The sequence below is a fragment of the Schistocerca cancellata genome, chromosome 5 (assembly GCF_023864275.1).
Source record: "Schistocerca cancellata isolate TAMUIC-IGC-003103 chromosome 5, iqSchCanc2.1, whole genome shotgun sequence".
Lineage (NCBI taxonomy): Eukaryota > Metazoa > Arthropoda > Insecta > Orthoptera > Acrididae > Schistocerca > Schistocerca cancellata.
In genome coordinates, this window is record NC_064630.1 from 143,323,326 (window position 1) to 143,342,012 (window position 18,687).

Below are 18,687 nucleotides of genomic sequence, written 5' to 3' on the forward strand. Positions count from 1 at the left end.
TGAAAACAATTTCTGGTTGTTACCCTTATGGAGTTCACCAGTATTTGCTCATTGCAAGAGCCAACTGATCACAGGAAAATTTATGACTGTTTATTAACAAGCAAAATTTATGAAAATAGCAAAGGTGCCACAGCAATAAAAAAAGAACATCAAATAACATCGGTATTAAAAAGCAGAACATAACAATGCACAATCTGCAAAAGCAACAAAATGATAAGAGAAAAAACATGTTTTACAAAGTGGTTATCGCAAAAAAATTCTATATCGTATAAAACTAATAATTTGTAGAATTAAAACAACTATGTGGCACTCATTTAATCACTCTACTATATTTCAATTAGCTAGCAAACAATGAGCACTGTGTCATTATACTGAAACTACAATAATTATGTGATTGTTACCCTTAAGGGGTTCCTCACAGTAAATATGCCCCATGCAAAGGCTAATCGATCACAGTTCAATGAGAATAAAAAGCTATCTGACTGATAAACGAAGCAATGCCACAGCAATGAATTTACGAAACAAAATATCACAAATCTAATACATCACACAAAAACAAACATCGATAAATAAAACAGTACAATAGTCAACATCTAAAACAAAAAAAACACCTATAAATAAAACACCTGCAAAACACAAGAGTCAAAGTCTAAAAAAGATAAATAGAACACCTGCAAAATACAAGAGTCAGTCTAATAAACACCAATAAATCGAACTCCTGCAAAACACACGAGTCAGAGTTTCTCTGACAGAAACACACGTATATGCACTGGACTAAGAACCGTATAATCACTGTTCACTGACACACTCAGTACTTCCACTGTTCCGAGGCACAATATAGGGGAAAAAGGGGGGGTTCGTCGCCGCAGCTGTCAGTAGGGATTTTTTTGTCCATCTGTTGCGTGCGATCCAGCCGTCTCTGCCCTCTCGTGAAGTTTCTCCCGTGTCACGTCATCTCGATTTGGTTCCATGTTTGTGTTGTCAAATTCGTGCGGTATCCTCGTTTGACATGCCAGGTTGATATTCCTGGGCAAGGATGACACTTAATGGCTCTTCTTTCGTGCCACCCTTAGCGACCAGAGAACATCGAACCATGATTTACTGTCGCTTGACAGTAGGCATCCATCAGGAAATGTCGATAGGCGTCGTTGACGTCTGCAAGTTTCTCTGGGCAGTACCTGCCAAAAGGCTCCACGCCCCTTGTGTTGTTTCACCGCGGCCGTCTCGTCACGGTCGCGTGCGTGTGGTGCGTTGCCAGCAGATGGATTTCCGCGCGGTGGACCGCTCGCCCATCTCAGGTCATCGCCTCGAGGAAAGGTCGCCCGGGGCGGCCGCCCATTAGCTCCAGGTACAAGGGAAAGTGTTCGCCGCTCACTCTCCTTTTGTTGTCGGCCGCGCTCCCCAAGTGGCCCGGATGACAGCGTGTCCCGCTGGGAAACCCGCCAGTTTACAACTAGTCCGGCTGCTCCCGCTGTCTCTTAAGAGTTTTGCCGGTTCGCTTTCACGTTCTCAACTGCATTCACAGAAATTTTTCATCATCCTTATGTGATTACACAATGTCATACATAATACCACTTAGTATTGTCTTTCACAATTTTTAAGAACAAAGTGAGACTTAATTTTTTTTTTTTAAATAAAAGATTAGATGAATCGACAATATAAAATAAAGTTTAAATGACTTGACAATGTAAAAAAAATAAAAGTGAAATGACTTTACAATGTAAAAAAAAATAAAAGTTAAATAAACTGACAATATAATATTTAAATCCACATCACTAATGTGGTTCACTTACGTTTTAATAAATCAAATGCTACTTATTAATTCACTAAAATGAATAGGATTATGCCTTGTGCAAGTATAGGTCAGGACAGCATAGGGTTCACATGTTATTTACACACACATACATGCACACCTGTTGTCTATTCTACAAACTAACTACCCATAAACATGCATTACTCAATATTCTACTTCTATCCACTACTAGTTAACCCAATAAGCTACTTCAGTGCTATTTCAACACCGTGTATATACCACTACAACATTCTTCTTGACGCTCGCGGCATACGTCTTGTCACATGATAAATATGGAGAACTTTCCTTAAACATACACATTAAAAAGAACAATGGTTATTTACACGCCAAAACATTTATACCACTTCGCACACCTGAAAAGAGACTCACAATTATACATTTATCATACTCATATATTCACACATAAAACAGTAAGAAAATTTCACCTAAAATTACGTTATCACAACAATTAATCACGCAGATGACTCTGAGAAGGTTAAAAATATTTGCATTATACAGGTTATATTACATTTTCTTACCCATTTTGCTGCGATTTCGTTCCTTCTTTACGTTACCTTTCGCTTCCAAATCAGTTATTTCGCCTGTGGTGGTTATTCTGGATTCATTTCTCATGAATGGCAAAATTGTGGTCACCTCTATTCTGTAAAACAGTATCATCTTAACATATTGAACTTACAACAGACACAAAAGATCCGAATCCTCCTGTAGTTTAAATGACAAATGTTTTGCTTTATCCTTATTACCTTAAACCAAGCTTTCCTTCGTTCCCATAATCAAAATTATTTAATCATCCTCTACCTTCAAGAGGGAAATTTCCTCAGTACAAATCATATAGGCTGCAGTGCATCCCGCACCAGCGAAAACAGTAAGCTGTAATGCTCACAGCATCAGCAAAACACATAAACGTCGCTTTTCTAGGACAAGTATTAACGCAGAATAATTTTTTAGGCTTTGGCTCAACATCAATCAAGACTACAAAAAGGATCCATATTTCCGTTCCATTCTCCATTTGCTGAAAAGCTGCTCGTATTTGACTACCACAATAATATTTCAGAGCCACATAAATTACACAAACCACAATTCTTCTTTCACCTTGAAGGGAATCAATATACTTACGAAATCCACAGACAGCACTTTACGTACTCAGCTATAAAGAACAAAAAAAAGACATATATCATCAATATTAACATATCATCGCATATTGGAAGCCAATGGTTCAACAATCGTATTATCGCATCCTGTTTTCAAGATTCCAAACTTACTCATTCCTTTCTCAGAGTTCTCCTATCTTAAAATATTCATACAGCACGCATACTATAGTAAGAGATTCTCATTTATACTGACAGATATAGAATAGTAATAGGTAGATAGTAGCACTGAAAGCAGAAAATCGGAAACAAGGCTACTAACAGCTGGGGACCTGGGTTTGCCAGACCCATAATACCCACAGATCGGATATTCCCCTGAGTTTATGCACTAATTCAGCAACGATCTTGCTTTCTTCAGGAGCGACTCTTTTCAATTTACACACAAAAAGAAACATAAACAGCATTTTACTCGTTCACAAAGAAACCTTTTATCTTCACGTTTGAATCAAACTAAATCCTAATTGCACAAGGAGAGAAAAAAATTAAAACATCACTTCAATCCATCACATAGAAACATCTTTATCATTAATTTTTATCAACATATTATTCAAAATGCATACGTCACAAATTTAAACTAATCAATTCTTTCTCCTCACCGTCCTCTCTACTTCTCACTGTCCTTTCTACTCATTTGCCATGTCGCTCATTTGTTCCGATTGGGCGCCTTCTGCGCTGATCGTTTGTCATTGCCGGTTTCGTTCATTTCCATTTGCTGGATTATGTCTAGGGTTAGCCGGCCGAATTTCAACATCATGAGGTGCTCCGCCTACAGTCCTATTCCCTCCGTATTCATCATAGTGTCGATTCTGGTTGCCGTACCTGTAGCGTTCACGATCTTGTCTACGTCCTCGATCATTTCCGTTGTTCCACCTGTGTTCGCGACTGTCACCCCAGTTTCTATACGGCCTGTCCCGATTATTGTTCCGTTCGCGTCGCGACGACCAGTCACGTCGTTCATTAGTAATACGGCCACGACTGCGGTCGCGCTGCTGTGCCCCGTAATAACTTTGTGCCTGATTAGGCGGGCATTCTGCTGTATTATATTCCAAATCTTGGAGCAGTGTTTTAAACGTTTCCACGTCCTCTTTGCATCGTCCCGCAAGAATGACGTGCCGCAAGTGCATCGGCAATTTGGTGATGCATATCCTAATTAGTTCCGCAGGCCCGTATGGGTCGTATAGGAATTGATTTGCCTGCAGCATGTGGTCGAATAGGCGTGCAGGGCTGCCGAAACCAGACTGGTTCAAATTTGGCAGCATAATTATGCCATGCTTTACTCTATCTTGTGCCGCTTCCGACCAATAGGCGGACAGAAAGGCTTGTCGAAACTCCCGAGTGGAGTTGCAGTGATGCGCTGCCGACCTCATGCGAATCGCCGGTTCGCCTTCCAAATAGCCACACATATATTCTATCTTATGTGAACTTGCCCAGTCGGGAGGCAGACAGAACTCAAATTGCTCGAGCCATGCTCGTGGATGTATTCCTTTTTGCGAATTTCGGAATATTTCAAACTTTCTCACCGTAAGGAAATGTTTGAAATCAAATCCCCGCATTTCCTCCTGGCGAGGCCCTTGAATGTTTCTGTTTCTCTCATGTCTGCCCCTTAAATTACATTCTTCCCTGTCGTCAAAATCTCCCTCGTGGCCGGAGTCCCTCTCTGCACTGTTCATACGGCTATTTTTAGTGCTATTGGCGAGTTCGGAATCACACGCCATGCGGTTTTCCAGATGCGCCACGCGTTCTTGTAATTCGCCTGTTACAGCTTTGTGTTGTCTGTTCACTTCAAACTGTCCCTTCTGAAATCTAAGAAGCGAACGCACTTCTTCGGTCTCTGCGGCCGCTACCGGTGTAGTATTGTTCTCGCTTTCCGTCAGCTTCATCGTGCCTACAGTGTCCGCTAATGCCGCAATCTTATCATCAATTTGTCTCTTGTCCTCCGCCCCAGTCTGCTTCAATTGTTCTACTTGCTGTTCCAACGCGTGGATCGCTAAACTGTTGTCCGCTATTGTGTTGCTAACGGACGTGGGACAACGCGTTTCCGCCTCTTGAACCCTCGAGATTACCTGCTGGTGTTCCCTTTGGCATTCTTCCCTCAGCTCTTGGAAATTCCTAAGTAGCCGTTCTTCGCTTTCTTTAGATTCGGTATCGCCCCTTCGCTTGCTCTGTTCTAAAGCTTGGAGACGATCATCGATTTGTTCAAATGTACGGCCTAATTCTTTCATAATATCACTTTTTATCTCACTTGCCAGATTGTTTATTCTTTGTGAGATATCATCGGACACTCTCTGCATCGATTTGTCGACTTTGTTTGTCTGCTGGATTAGTTTTTCGTCTATTTGTTCGCCTAGCTCGCGGATCGATTTTTCGGATGTTTCTTTTTGTTCTCGGAACGATTTTTCTGATCTCTCTGCGTTTTCTTTATTTTGTTGCAATAAGGCTTTCATGAGTTCTGCCAAATCAATTTGGTTAGTAGGAGGCAAATTAATTTCTGGCTCTACTGTGAGCCCGTTCGTCCTGTTTTGCATTTCGTCTGAAGTATTCCCCATTGCATTTTCGGAACCGCCCGACGCGTTAACATTCGAAATTAAATTATCCCCTTGGTCCATGTTGCTTAGGTTGTCGGACCGCTTACTTTTAGTTTGGTTACGTGTCTGCATTAGTGCAATTTATAACCGGTATGCGACACACTAATCAAAATAAATGTGTCCCACAAAAATTACGACAGTCACACGAAAGATACCCAACCTAGTACGCACTTTTCACACGCAAAACAAATTTTTATCTTAGATCGAAACAGTGGAATTTACAAGCGAGAATAAAAAACACACAGACATATAAAACACACAAGTATAAAAAACAAAACAAGACAAACAACGCAACGCTGATCAACAACGCCGTGAATCTTTTGAAAGTCTGCTCAGAAACAACGCAGAAGTTGTTTGAGCGCTGTAGGGAAAAAAAATTAAGATTATAACACGCTCGCAATCTAACGTTTCAGAGATTCCAGAGTCTAGCGGAATCACAGAACAGGGTCGCCATGTGTAATATTGTAACTTTAATTTGCTATGCTGAATTGTGTAATGTTGTAACTTTAATTTGCTATGCTGAAATCGGTGCTAATTGACAATGAAAGTGGGGTTAAAAGCCGTGATCTGTCTGGGGACGTTAACTGTGGATTACTGGGCAACTGTTTCATCAGATATTTAGTCTTGGTTTACCAACCAGACTAACATTAATGGTAATCTTTTAATAGTCATACAAAACCGGTAAAATATATATATAAAAAGGAGAATTTAAATAAAAAGAAAGAAATCAGTTTATATTTGGAAATTTATTTTAAGATTGTTCATTGAAATTTCAGCATATTATACGTGAGTTATAACTGAGCTGGTGCCTTATTTACGATTGAAAAGAATGTGAGATTGTAATCTTACGGAACACATAAAATATGGAGCCAAGATTTGGAAAACTGCATACAACACTCCATTCATAAAATAACACACGAAGAACATTGAAACATAAGCAAGAAGAAATTAACCACAACCAACAGATTCAGTTTTTACCCAAAGAAATTACGTTCATACCACAATCCTGTCCGTCATGTAATTACCACACACTGGTATACTAAATTCATATTAACTCTTTGTGAAGTCTTCGCAAAAAGAATAGCTGAGGGCTACTTTGATGATTACACCACATGCTCCACGTGGTCAACTTGGTTTACACAAAGCGTACAACTCCACAATAATTTTGATAATTAAAATACATTAGATCGAAAAGCAATTGACAAAAGAAAAACCTTGAACTGGTTACTAACGTCTTACTATTAACCTGATGGGTCAAACAGTTGTATAAGCACGTGGTACTGGTCTCGCAAAGTACACCCCACGTGGGTTGAACATAAAGAAAAGCATAAAGAAAAGTTGCTATATTAAAAAAAATATTCTCAAGACGAGACGTTATAATCTCACGCACATTCGGATTTAAGATTGATGAACTTAGTTAGAGTTACTGATCAACACGTGGTTCCACTTTACTCACAAAGTAGTAACAAAGCAACTACCGAAAAATAATCTGAACTTCACACGATAATTACACTGCGCTGCAATTTAAGATAACATCGGATATTTTAGACCTAAACCCGAAATAAAAGTGAATAAATTTTCAGTTAGGCTGAATTTAAGAAATCCATTGTCCGACGGACTTAACAGACACGCGCTTAGCCGGAGATCTTACCACTTCAGACGCTCGCCACGGCCACACAGCAACTGCCTACTTGCCCAGCGTGCTTCCTGAGGCTGGCTCACAAAGACCAACGGAAGTGTCCAGAGGGGCAGCTTCCTATACCAACATGACAACGGACGGACAGGACCATACTAAGGATGGAAACCTCTTTGCTTTTAGGAAGCGTAGCTACCTGTTCCGACGTTGGTCCTACTGTTCTCTAGCAGACAGCCTTGTCTGCTACCCTCAAGCATGCAACTAGAAATACATATGCTCATTCATCCTCTCACTCAAAAGGGAAGGGGGATGACAGTATCTTATCATATACAGTATATAAAAGAAAGAGGATGTAGGTTCCGTATGAGACTGTGTGACATGAATTACATATAAGAATTACATATAAACTGTGCTTTAAAGTGTAGTAGTGTGACAAATCGTTCTTGTTTATGTGTAAAAATAACACGTTCCACTGCTCAGTCTCCTCCCAGATAGAAACGCCACAGTACATTTAGAAGAGGAATTTATTCCATAAATGGCAACAGATTTAAGAAATTAAACATGAAAGGAATCCAACAGAGACCTTTCAACCTCAGAAGTTAAGTCGCATAGTGTTCAGAACCATTTTTTTGTGCGTAAACATCCAATGTCACATACCAGCACAAACCTACCCAAAAACTGTCGCATACCTGATACGCGGAATCAGTTACGTATTTCATTCCAAAGACGGACCAAGCTATTAAGCAGGTGGTCATAATGTTTTGGCTCATCAGTGTATCACTCACGATTTTTTTTAACTTCATTCCTAAAATTTTTGTATATATAGGAGTTCGTTTTTAGTTCATTGCACTTCACTGAAACATATTTTCGTTTTCATGTCATGTAGATCCCTTCACAGCTCGTGCTCTTTATTCTGATGTTGCAGGATGCAATCGTCATCAGTATGGTTTTTGTGGTTGTAGAAGCCCCTGCTATTCTAGAGCGTATGTGTTTATATTTTTCGAATGGTGTGTGTTTCGGGGGAGGGGGGGGGGGGTTGCAATATTTAACATTGTTTGATAAAAGTAATTTAAAATATGAGAACTAATCACGATGTTGGCAGTGACTACTGAGGCGTTTTAAATAAAGCGTAACGCATTTTGGCCATATTAGACTTTTGTTATAGTAGCAAAAGACGATATACAACCTATAATACCTGCTTAACTGCGACTGCAGAAATGAGGTGTAACGGCTAAAAAGACAAAAATTCTAACTCTACCAGTGAGCAAAATTGAAGTCTTGGGCGTGTCAGGTAACTAAACATGTCCAATGAAGATTTGAGCTCATGTCGAAATGAGAAATTAGTCGCAAAATGCTGGAACACATATTTTTAGGAGTGGAAAATCTGGTGGTTGGCTGCTTACGAGGGATTTATTTTTCTAGAGAATGTTAGAAGAAGAACTGATTTAGTTGAAGCTAAATTACAAATGCGAGAAGAAGTAGAAGTGGAAATGAGTTTGACTGATGGCATGGATGGTCGATGTAAAGGATGTGAATTAACGGATGTTAGAGTGGCAGATAAAATGACAGGCCAGCACGCCAATAGAACGGCTATGGCGATATTGCTCACCTTTACTGACCCTGAGTCCTCTGCTGACACGATGTGTCTCGGTACCGTACTCATTATGTGACATTTGTGACTTGCCTAGGTGTACGTGAAAGATGTTTGGTCAACAGTAACCCAGTAGTTCTGCGAGCAAAAATTCTGCATTGTCAATAAATTTCATTTCTCTCTCAGACATACATATTTACATCTTCCAATCACATCCCAGTATTTTCAGCCATTAAATGGAAACGGCCAATCAGAATATAGCTGCCATCTTGGCATGTTCAAAAATACCCAAATGACCTGAATTTTGCGCCATGTCGAAAAGTATTCAAATAACCTGAATTATTTATCATAAATATGTTAGTACCAAGTCTAAAATGTCTGTCAGTATATACACTGAAGAGCCAAAGAAACTGGTACACATGCCTAATGTCGTGTAGGACCCCCACGAGCACGCAGAAGTGCCGCAACACGACTTGTCATGGATTCGACTAATGTCTGAAGCAGTGCTTGAGGCAATTGACACCATGAATTCTGCAGGGCTGTCCAGAAATCCGAGGAGGTGGAGATCACTTCTGAACAGCAAATTGGAAGACATCCCAGGTATGCTCAATAACGTTGATGTCTCGGGGGTTTAGTGACCAGCGCAAATTTTCCTGGAGCCACTCTGTAGCATTTCAGGACGTCTGGGGTGTCGCACTGTCCTGCTGGAATTGCTCAAGTCTGTCGGAGTGCACAATGAACATGAATGGAAGCAGGTGATAGACAGCATGGTTACGTACGTATTACCTGTCAGAGCTGTATCTAGCCGTATCAGGGGTCCCATATCACTCCATCTGCACACGCCCCACGCCATTACAGAGCTTACACCAGTTTGAACTGCCCCTGCTGACATACAGGATCCATGGATTCATGAGGTTGTCTCCATACCCGTACGCGTCCATCCGCTCGATACAATTTGAAGCGGGACTCGTCCGACCAGCCAACATTTTTCCTGTCATCAACAGTCCAAAGTAGGTGTTGACGGGCCCAGGCGAGGCGCAAAGCTTAGTGTCGTGCAGTCATAAAGGCTACACGAGTGGCCTTTCGGCTCTGACAGTGCACATCGATGATGCTTCGTTGAATGGTTCGCACACTGACGCCTGTTGATGGCCCAGCATTGAAATCTGCAGCAATTTGCGAAAGGGTTGCATTTCTGTCACGTTGAACGACTCTCTTCAGTTGTTGTTGGCCCCGTTCTTGCAGGATCTTTGTCCGGCCGCAGCGATGTCAGAGATTTGATGTTTTACCGGATTCCGGATATTTACAGTACACTCGTGAAATGGTCGTATGGGAAAATCCCCACTCCATCGCTACCTCGGAGATGCTGTGTCCCATCTCTGGTGCGCCGACTGTAACATCGCGTTCAAACTCACTTAAATCTTACAAAACTGCCATTTAGCAGCAGTAACTGATCTATCAATTGCGGACCGCAGCGCCGTATTCTGCCTGTTTACATACCTCCGTATTTGAATACGCATGCCTTTACCAGCTTCTCTGGCGCTTCAGTATATAAAGAGTCTACCTTAAGCAGTGTCCGTACTGCCACTAGAAACAGTGTTTCCAACTGAAACATGTTTCCAGTGGCAGTGTAGTCATATTTCAGTTGGAAACGTTGTTTCCTGTAGTGTTTTGCAACTGGTTTTGAAACTCTTGTCACTGTTCGTGTACACACAGGTGGCAACCAGTTTCTGTAGTGTATTCGCATTATCTGCAGCGCCACTTGTGATATTGTTTTAATGTCGTCTGTTGCATTAGGCTGGGTGACGAGAAAATTGTAACGATACTTGGTGCTGCACTATTAACACCGGAAGATGAACGCAAACAAAATGAAATCCTTCGTCGTCGTCGTTGGTGGGCAGGAATAACTTGCTTTGGGACATGAATATGGAAAACAGCTCTGGTTTCTTTAACTTCACTTGGATATCATTTCATGATTTCGAATTATTAACAAATATGATAGCACCATTTGTTTAAAAAAATACACAAATTTCAAGAACGCAAGTACAGTCAACCAAAGACTTGCTGGTAAGTAAATGGAGAACACTGTCAAATATGCATATTAGCTAACTTTTGTTTGTTCTGTATGTTGTTACAGAAATCGTCCTCCACTTTGTCGCAGTGTCGCTATGTATGTGGCAGGGAAATCAACCTACTTGTTGATGCCCCTGACATATCCACACCATGCCGACGCCAAACTGAGTCTATTTGCTCTTTTAATAGGATATCATTCAGCTTGGCTATATTTTTAGTTTTTCTCACCTGTGGCAGTTATCACTTCATTGATCCCACATACTGCCTGTAGATGCTGCATTCACCGTTAAACTGCTCTTCCTATCTCTTCATGCGTGCTTTTTTTGGACGAGATACCATTTTCCCACCCACTGCAACGACTGCATCTTCGTTTCAGCATCATAGGCGTACCCCCACGTCTCATTGCATGTTATGATGTTCTTAAGAAAGTTTTCATTGTGGCAAGCAGTTCCTCGCACATTTCAACACGAGTCTGTTTCTGATCTTCATTCAACAAATGCGAAACAAATTTTGCATTGACACGATGCATCTCAAGTTTTTCACTCAAAATTTGATGCCATATCCTACGCTGATGTCTACCTCCTCAGCAACTTCCTTAACAATTAAACGATGATTTCCGCGAATCACAGCACGATCGCTATCCACATGGCCATCATCTGTTGATGTGGAAGGACGTCCAGACTTGGAATCGTCACAGACCGACATTATGCCCTTTTGAAAAGGTTTTAAACCACTCGTAGCACTACGTGCGACTCATACAGTCCTCTTCGTATGCTTGGCTAAGTATCTGAAATGTTTGCAAAGTTTGTAGCAGAATTTCACACACACACACGTTGTTTTTCAAGCTCCCTCATCGCACTAATCCGATGAGCAAGCTGTACACGTGCTTCCTTCGCTTGCTAATGTTCTGAGTAGTGGTGGGCAGGAAATCGCGTATGTTAGAAATCACAGTGATTGAGAAGTCACAGATATCACAATAACAACTTCACAAAATCTAACTGCGATTTCAGTCACAGTTAGCAATCGCAAGTAGCATTTCACATTCAATGCCGTGAGCCATCTGTTGGCCGAATTCCGTACTGCTTTCTGCGATTTCAGTGACAAATCGCGGCTAGAAGTCGCAAGTAGCAACTAAAAAGCGCAGTTAACAGTGCCATCTGTTGGCCAAAGTTCGTACTACGCTCATCTCTGCGACACGCCATCGAGTCTAACTGCGATTTCCGTGACAAGTCGCAACTAAGAGTCGCAAGTAACAACTAAAAAGCGCAGTTAACAGTGCCATCTTTTGGCCAAAGTTCGTACTACGCTCATCTCTGCGACACGCTATCGAGTCTAACTGCGATTTCCGTGACAAGTCGCAACTAAGAGTCGCAAGTAGCAACTAAAAAGCGCAGTTAGCAGTGTCATATGTTGAGCAAAGTTCATACTGCGCTGTTCGCTACCGAGTCAAACTGCGATTTCTGTGACAAATCGCAACTAAGAGTCGCAAGTAGCAACTAAAAAGCGCAGTTAACATTCTTTTCCTAGTGCCATCTGTTGACCGACGTACGTACTTCGTTACGAGAGCCTTGCGCCTCACGAGATCGACGTGCTGTGTGTGACTGTGTGCATAATACTGCATATGAAGGGCTTATTTCAATAGTGGTACAAGTCCACTTTTGTTCATTTTTGAGATAACAGAGTCATAAAGTTAAATGAGTGCTGAAAAATCTGCAGTTGAGATACCAGAAATATTCAAACATATGGCTTCTTGCTAGAGATGAACCTTTATTTATGTTTGTTTCGATCATTAATTTCAGAAGCATTATAGACAGAAAAGTGGAGGTAATGGACTTGTATCACTATTGAAATAAGCCCTTCATATTATATGACGACATGCACATTCAGCATCAGTTATGGTTGGTCAAACACAGATGTGACTCTGAATGTATTATATTAATAAGAAGCAACATTGCCTTTTTCTCCTGAAAATATCAAGTAATGTAACAAATGTGTTTGATTCTGCTTCCAATATGACAGTTTTGGTTAATACTCCACATGCCTACAGGACTTTGCAATGTTAACACAGCCGAACTCAGACACCTGTATAAGTGTAGTGAAATAAAAACAGTATTATTGTGTCATATGAATGCCTCACTTTTGTTCAGACACAGTTCAAGACTCGGGAGAAAAGTTTTACACCTGATATTCTACATGGAAACTTCACACACAAGAACTTTTTGCCGACACTACTACCACCTACTTAAGTAAGCTTTTCCTGTGTTACTTTCAAGTAATGCACTTACGCTATTCCTGATTTAACTGTAAGATCTGTACTTCCCACTTTCGTATCAACAGTCTCAAAATGCATATTGTAGACTTCAGGATATGTTACAGGTCAGTGTCACACCAAGATTGTGGAGAAAGGGGGGGGGGGCATGTCACTCTCCAACAAGTGTTTACCAATAAATAAGTGGCGGAAAATTACGGGTATAGGACGGCTTAACATGTGGAAAATGAGATTTTTCATTATTCACTCACTGTATTTAACATTTATTATTCCTTTAAAATCGCACAACAATTTCAATAAAACACAGTTTAATTACTCATGTGCACACTTATTTCACAATAATGTCACTTTTAAACTGCAAATCCTCTAAGAGCTCTCTTGAATCTTCACGAGTCTCTCCCAACAGTCTTGATGTGGATAGATACGTACAGCAACCAGAACTGTGTCTGCAAAATCACAAGGATTATTAAACAATTTTTGCTGTCACTAATTACAAGCAATATAATTGACAGAGTAGATTGCTAATATTTGCTGTAATGAACGTCACTCAATGAGGTATATTTCACATTTGCAAGAACGATCTCACTTAAGTAATTAAGTCCATCGAAACACTTAGAAACTAACATCTCGTCTGACGAAAACGGTCTAAAGACGCAGTGGCAATTTCTCCAGATCTGCTGACAATCATATTTTGAGTTATCACTTTACTGAGTGACTGAAATGTAGTTCGGGTACCTGAGAACATAACAATATGTTAGAATTCATTTTCTAAACACGAACTACACTCCTGGAAATTGAAATAAGAACACCGTGAATTCATTGTCCCAGGAAGGGGAAACTTTATTGACACATTCCTGGGATCAGATACATCACATGATCACACTGACAGAACCACAGGCACATAGACACAGGCAACAGAGCATGCACAATGTCGGCACTAGTACAGTGTATATCCACCTTTCGCAGCAATGCAGGCTGCTATTCTCCCATGGAGACGATCGTAGAGATGCTGGATGTAGTCCTGTGGAACGGCTTGCCATGCCATTTCCACCTGGCGCCTCAGTTGGACCAGCGTTCGTGCTGGACGTGCAGACCGCGTGAGACGACGCTTCATCCAGTCCCAAACATGCTCAATGGGGGACAGATCCGGAGATCTTGCTGGCCAGGGTAGTTGACTTACACCTTCTAGAGCACGTTGGGTGGCACGGGATACATGCGGACGTGCATTGTCCTGTTGGAACAGCAAGTTCCCTTGCCGGTCTAGGAATGGTAGAACGATGGGTTCGATGACGGTTTGGATGTACCATGCACTATTCAGTGTCCCCTCGACGATCACCAGTGGTGTACAGCCAGTGTAGGAGATCGCTCCCCACACCATGATGCCGGGTGTTGGCCCTGTGTGCCTTGGTCGTATGCAGTACTGATTGTGGCGCTCACCTGCACGGCGCCAAACACGCATACGACCATCATTGGCACCAAGGCAGAAGCGACTCTCATCGCTGAAGACGACACGTCTCCATTCGTCCCTCCATTCACGCCTGTCGCGACACCACTGGAGGAGGGCTGCACGATGTTTTGGCGTGAGCGGAAGACGGCCTAACGGTGTGCGGGACCGTAGCCCAGCTTCATGCAGACGGTTGCGAATGGTCCTCGCCGATACCCCAGGAGCAACAGTGTCCCTAATTTGCTGGGAAGTGGCGGTGCGGTCCCCTACGGCACTGCGTAGGATCCTACGGTCTTGGCGTGCATCCGTGCGTCGCTGCGGTCCGGTCCCAGGTCGACGGGCACGTGCACCTTCCGCCGACCACTGGCGACAACATCGATGTACTGTGGAGACCTAACGCCCCACGTGTTGAGCAATTCGGCGGTACGTCCACCCGGCCTCCCGCATGCCCACTATACGCCCTCGCTCAAAGTCCGTCAACTGCACATACGGTTCACGTCCACGCTGTCACAGCATGCTACCAGTGTTAAAGACTGCAATGGAGCTCCGTATGCCACGGCAAACTGGCTGACACTGACGGCGGCGGTGCACAAATGCTGCGCAGCTAGCGCCATTCGACGGCCAACACCGCGGTTCCTGGTGTGTCCGCTGTGCCGTGCGTGTGATCATTGCTTGTACAGCCCTCTCGCAGTGTCCGGAGCAAGTATGGTGGGTCTGACACACCGGTGTCAATGTGTTCTTTTTTCCATTTCCAGGAGTGTATTACGATACTGTATGGCTACTTACATATTAATTACACTATTAATATTTTCACAGTTGTTTCTTTAATACAAAATTAAAGCCAACGGAAGAACAAACGTAAAACATACTTACCAATGACAGGTTTGTTGAGATGCAATTTTCTGTGTGGACAGATGTAGCTTTTTCATACGGTGGTAAGTCGCAGAAATCGCAGGAGTCACAGAAATAGCAGAAGTAGCAGAAGTCACAGAAGTAGCAGAAGTCACAGAAATCGCGGAAGTAGCAGAAGTCGCAGAAATAGCAATGGCGGAGGGATACACGACCTAGGTTCCTTAACTGCGACTCTTAACTGCGACAAATCACAGTTAAGAATAACAGATGCTGAAAAGTAGCATTCACAGAAATCACTGATATCGGAAAATCGCAGTTTAGCCCATCACTAGTTCTGAGCGATGCGAGGCAAATGGCAGTTTGTTGTCTAAGGCTACCGCTAGGTGCGCTCAGTAGGCGCTCTCTCTCCTGGTTGGCGCGCTTTTTCAAAAGTTCGGTTTCTTTTTGAACACACACACACATATATATATGAGTTGAACACATACACACACATATATATATATATATATATATATATATATATATATGTGTGTGTGTGTGTGTGTGTGTGTGTGTGTGTGTGTGTGTGTGTGTGTTCACTCATCCTCCTTTACATAATACACATGCAGCATGGACGGAGGGGGAGGAATGAGAGGGGGCCACATAAATATGGCGTCTGGAAGGCTTTACTGAGATGTGTGTGTGTGTGTGTGTGTGTGTGTGTGTGTATTATATGTGTATGCTCGACATTGTATGGCAGTTCGATCTGATATGCAACCCACACACTTGAGCGGTATTCAAGTAGGGGCCATGTAAATATTTCGCATGCAGCAATGTTTGTATACAAACTTCAGCATCCTAGTGTCCTAGCAGTGAATTGGAGCCTGCCATTTGCTTTGCCTACAACTGAGCCTTTGTGTTTGTTCCACTTCATATCACTAGAATTTGTTACTCCCAAATATTTGTATGACATATTGACATTGTGATGATAATTAATCTTATTGTGAAAGGCTGTTACATATTTATGTATTTTGAGGAACACAGAACTTTACATTTCTCCATATTTAAAAGGTAGTTGGCAGTCTTTGAAACAGTCTGACTTTTTGTCTACATCTAACGGGATATTAGCCCAGTTTTTACAAGGCAGAATTTCCTCACAGGTAACTGCGTCACCTGTGAAAATCCTGAAATTATGACTGATACTGTCTCCTGAGTCATTAATGTAGGAGATCTGTTCAAAAAATTCCGGAACATCCGTAATTTCGTGCCAATGGTGTGTCGAAGCGAAATGCGGTTGGCATCTCAGCATATCCCTGTGTTTAATGTGTAACTGCCGCAAGTTTCATTCTTGTACGTCTGTTAGTTATTGTTCAGTGCTGTATCGAGTAGAACGTTGTGCTGCACAGTTTGCGAATTTCAAGATAGCAGAGCAATGCGTCTACATTAAATTTTGCGTGAATCTCAAGAAAACCTTTACAGAGCACACCATATGATGCAGGAGGCCTACGGTGATGAGTGTTTAAGCCGTACTCGGTGATACGAATGGTTCACACTCTTTATATTAAAGATGACCCCCGTTCAGGAACCCCTTCGACGTCTACCGATGACGCTCATGTCAGGAACGACAACGAAGCAGTCCGTGCCTATTGAAGACTGACTGTCCGAGAGTTTGCAGAAGAATGTAACATGACGTGTTACGACGCCTACAAGAAAACGTGAGAAGGAAACGGCCTGAAATGAGGCGAGACAAAAAAATGGTTCAAATGGCTCTGAGCACTATGCGACTTAACTTCTGAGGTCATCAGCCGCCTAGAACTTAGAACTAATTAAACCTAACTAACCTAAGGACACCACACACATCCATGCCCGAGGCAGGACTCGAACCTGCGACCGTAGCGGTCGCTTGGTTCCAGACTGAGGCGCCTAGAACCGCTCGGTCACACCGGCCGGCGAGGCGAGACAATTCATGGCTCTTGCATCAGGTTAACGCACCCGTACGTGCGAGACTATTGCACAAAAAACGAAATCACTGTTTTGCCTCATCCTCTGTACTCTCCAGACCTGGCCACCGTGGACTTTTGTTTTGTTTCCAAAATTGAAAACCCGTTGAAAGGACAAATATTTCCAACGATAGACGAGATGAAAGAAAATTCGCAGATAGCGCTTCACACAGTCCAGAAAGAGGATTACCAAGGCTGCTTCCAGAAGTGGGAACGGTATTAGGAGCGGTTTATCAAATGTGAAGGAGAGTATTTAGAAGGAGACCATGCACATTAAGTGAAAGGTAAGAGTAAAAAAATTTTGTGGACAAGATCCGGAATTTTTTGAAGAGAATTCATATATTCTATTTGTTTATTGTATGTCAATACACAAGCGAGGATTTCAAAATTCCTACATGTCAACATTTAAACACAGCTATCCATCACACAATAACACAAACGACGACAGCTATACGCGGATTTCAAGATCTTTTATGTATTTTGTCACACCACTCGTCGCTGTCAGGAAATCTTCGAAAGAACTCTTGTAGGACCATGTGGGACATGTTGATACAAATGAACAATTGTCTGTCACTCTGCATTGCACTCTCATGATGGTGATGAAGATTTACCCCACTTGTAGAGAGTGTCTGCACATCTTCCATGGCCCGTTCAGATGCAGTTCACAGTAGCCCAAATTGCCTGAGACTGCTCAAATCCAATGGGGTTCTTCTGGTTGCAGGGTCGTTTCAGGCAATGTGGAGCGCAGTTTTGTTGCCAGCAACGTTTCCATCCATCCGTGAGAGTCCTGGCTACGACAGGAGTGCGATGTCTTGATCTTAGTCTCTTCTGCTCAGCAGGGAATACATTGTTCAATATTGGAACGCCGATTTATCGGCAGTCTTCTGCCATTCATGCAATAGGCCGCTCTTTCATCTGATCTCAGGAGGTGGAATGTGGCCCATGATAGGTAACCAGTATGTGTGAATAGCTCCTACCGACCCACTAATAATGCACAGGACTTTGTTAACTTGTACATCTATCATTCGTTTTTACGTGCAGACTATTAAACTAGACAGGCACACAGTACTCTGCTGCTGAGTATACCAATCCGAGTGCTGATACTCGAAGAGTGTTTACTGACGATCCACAACGAGTGCCACAGAGTTTATTGAGAATGTTGTTTTTGCTTTTGAGGTTACCAGATGCTCGTGTCAAGTGCTCCTTAAAAGAAAGTATCCTATCTAGAATGATTCCAAGGTATTTTGGATGCATGTTGTGATGAGCTTTGTCTCCCTCAAAATAGACGTCAAGGGCTCTG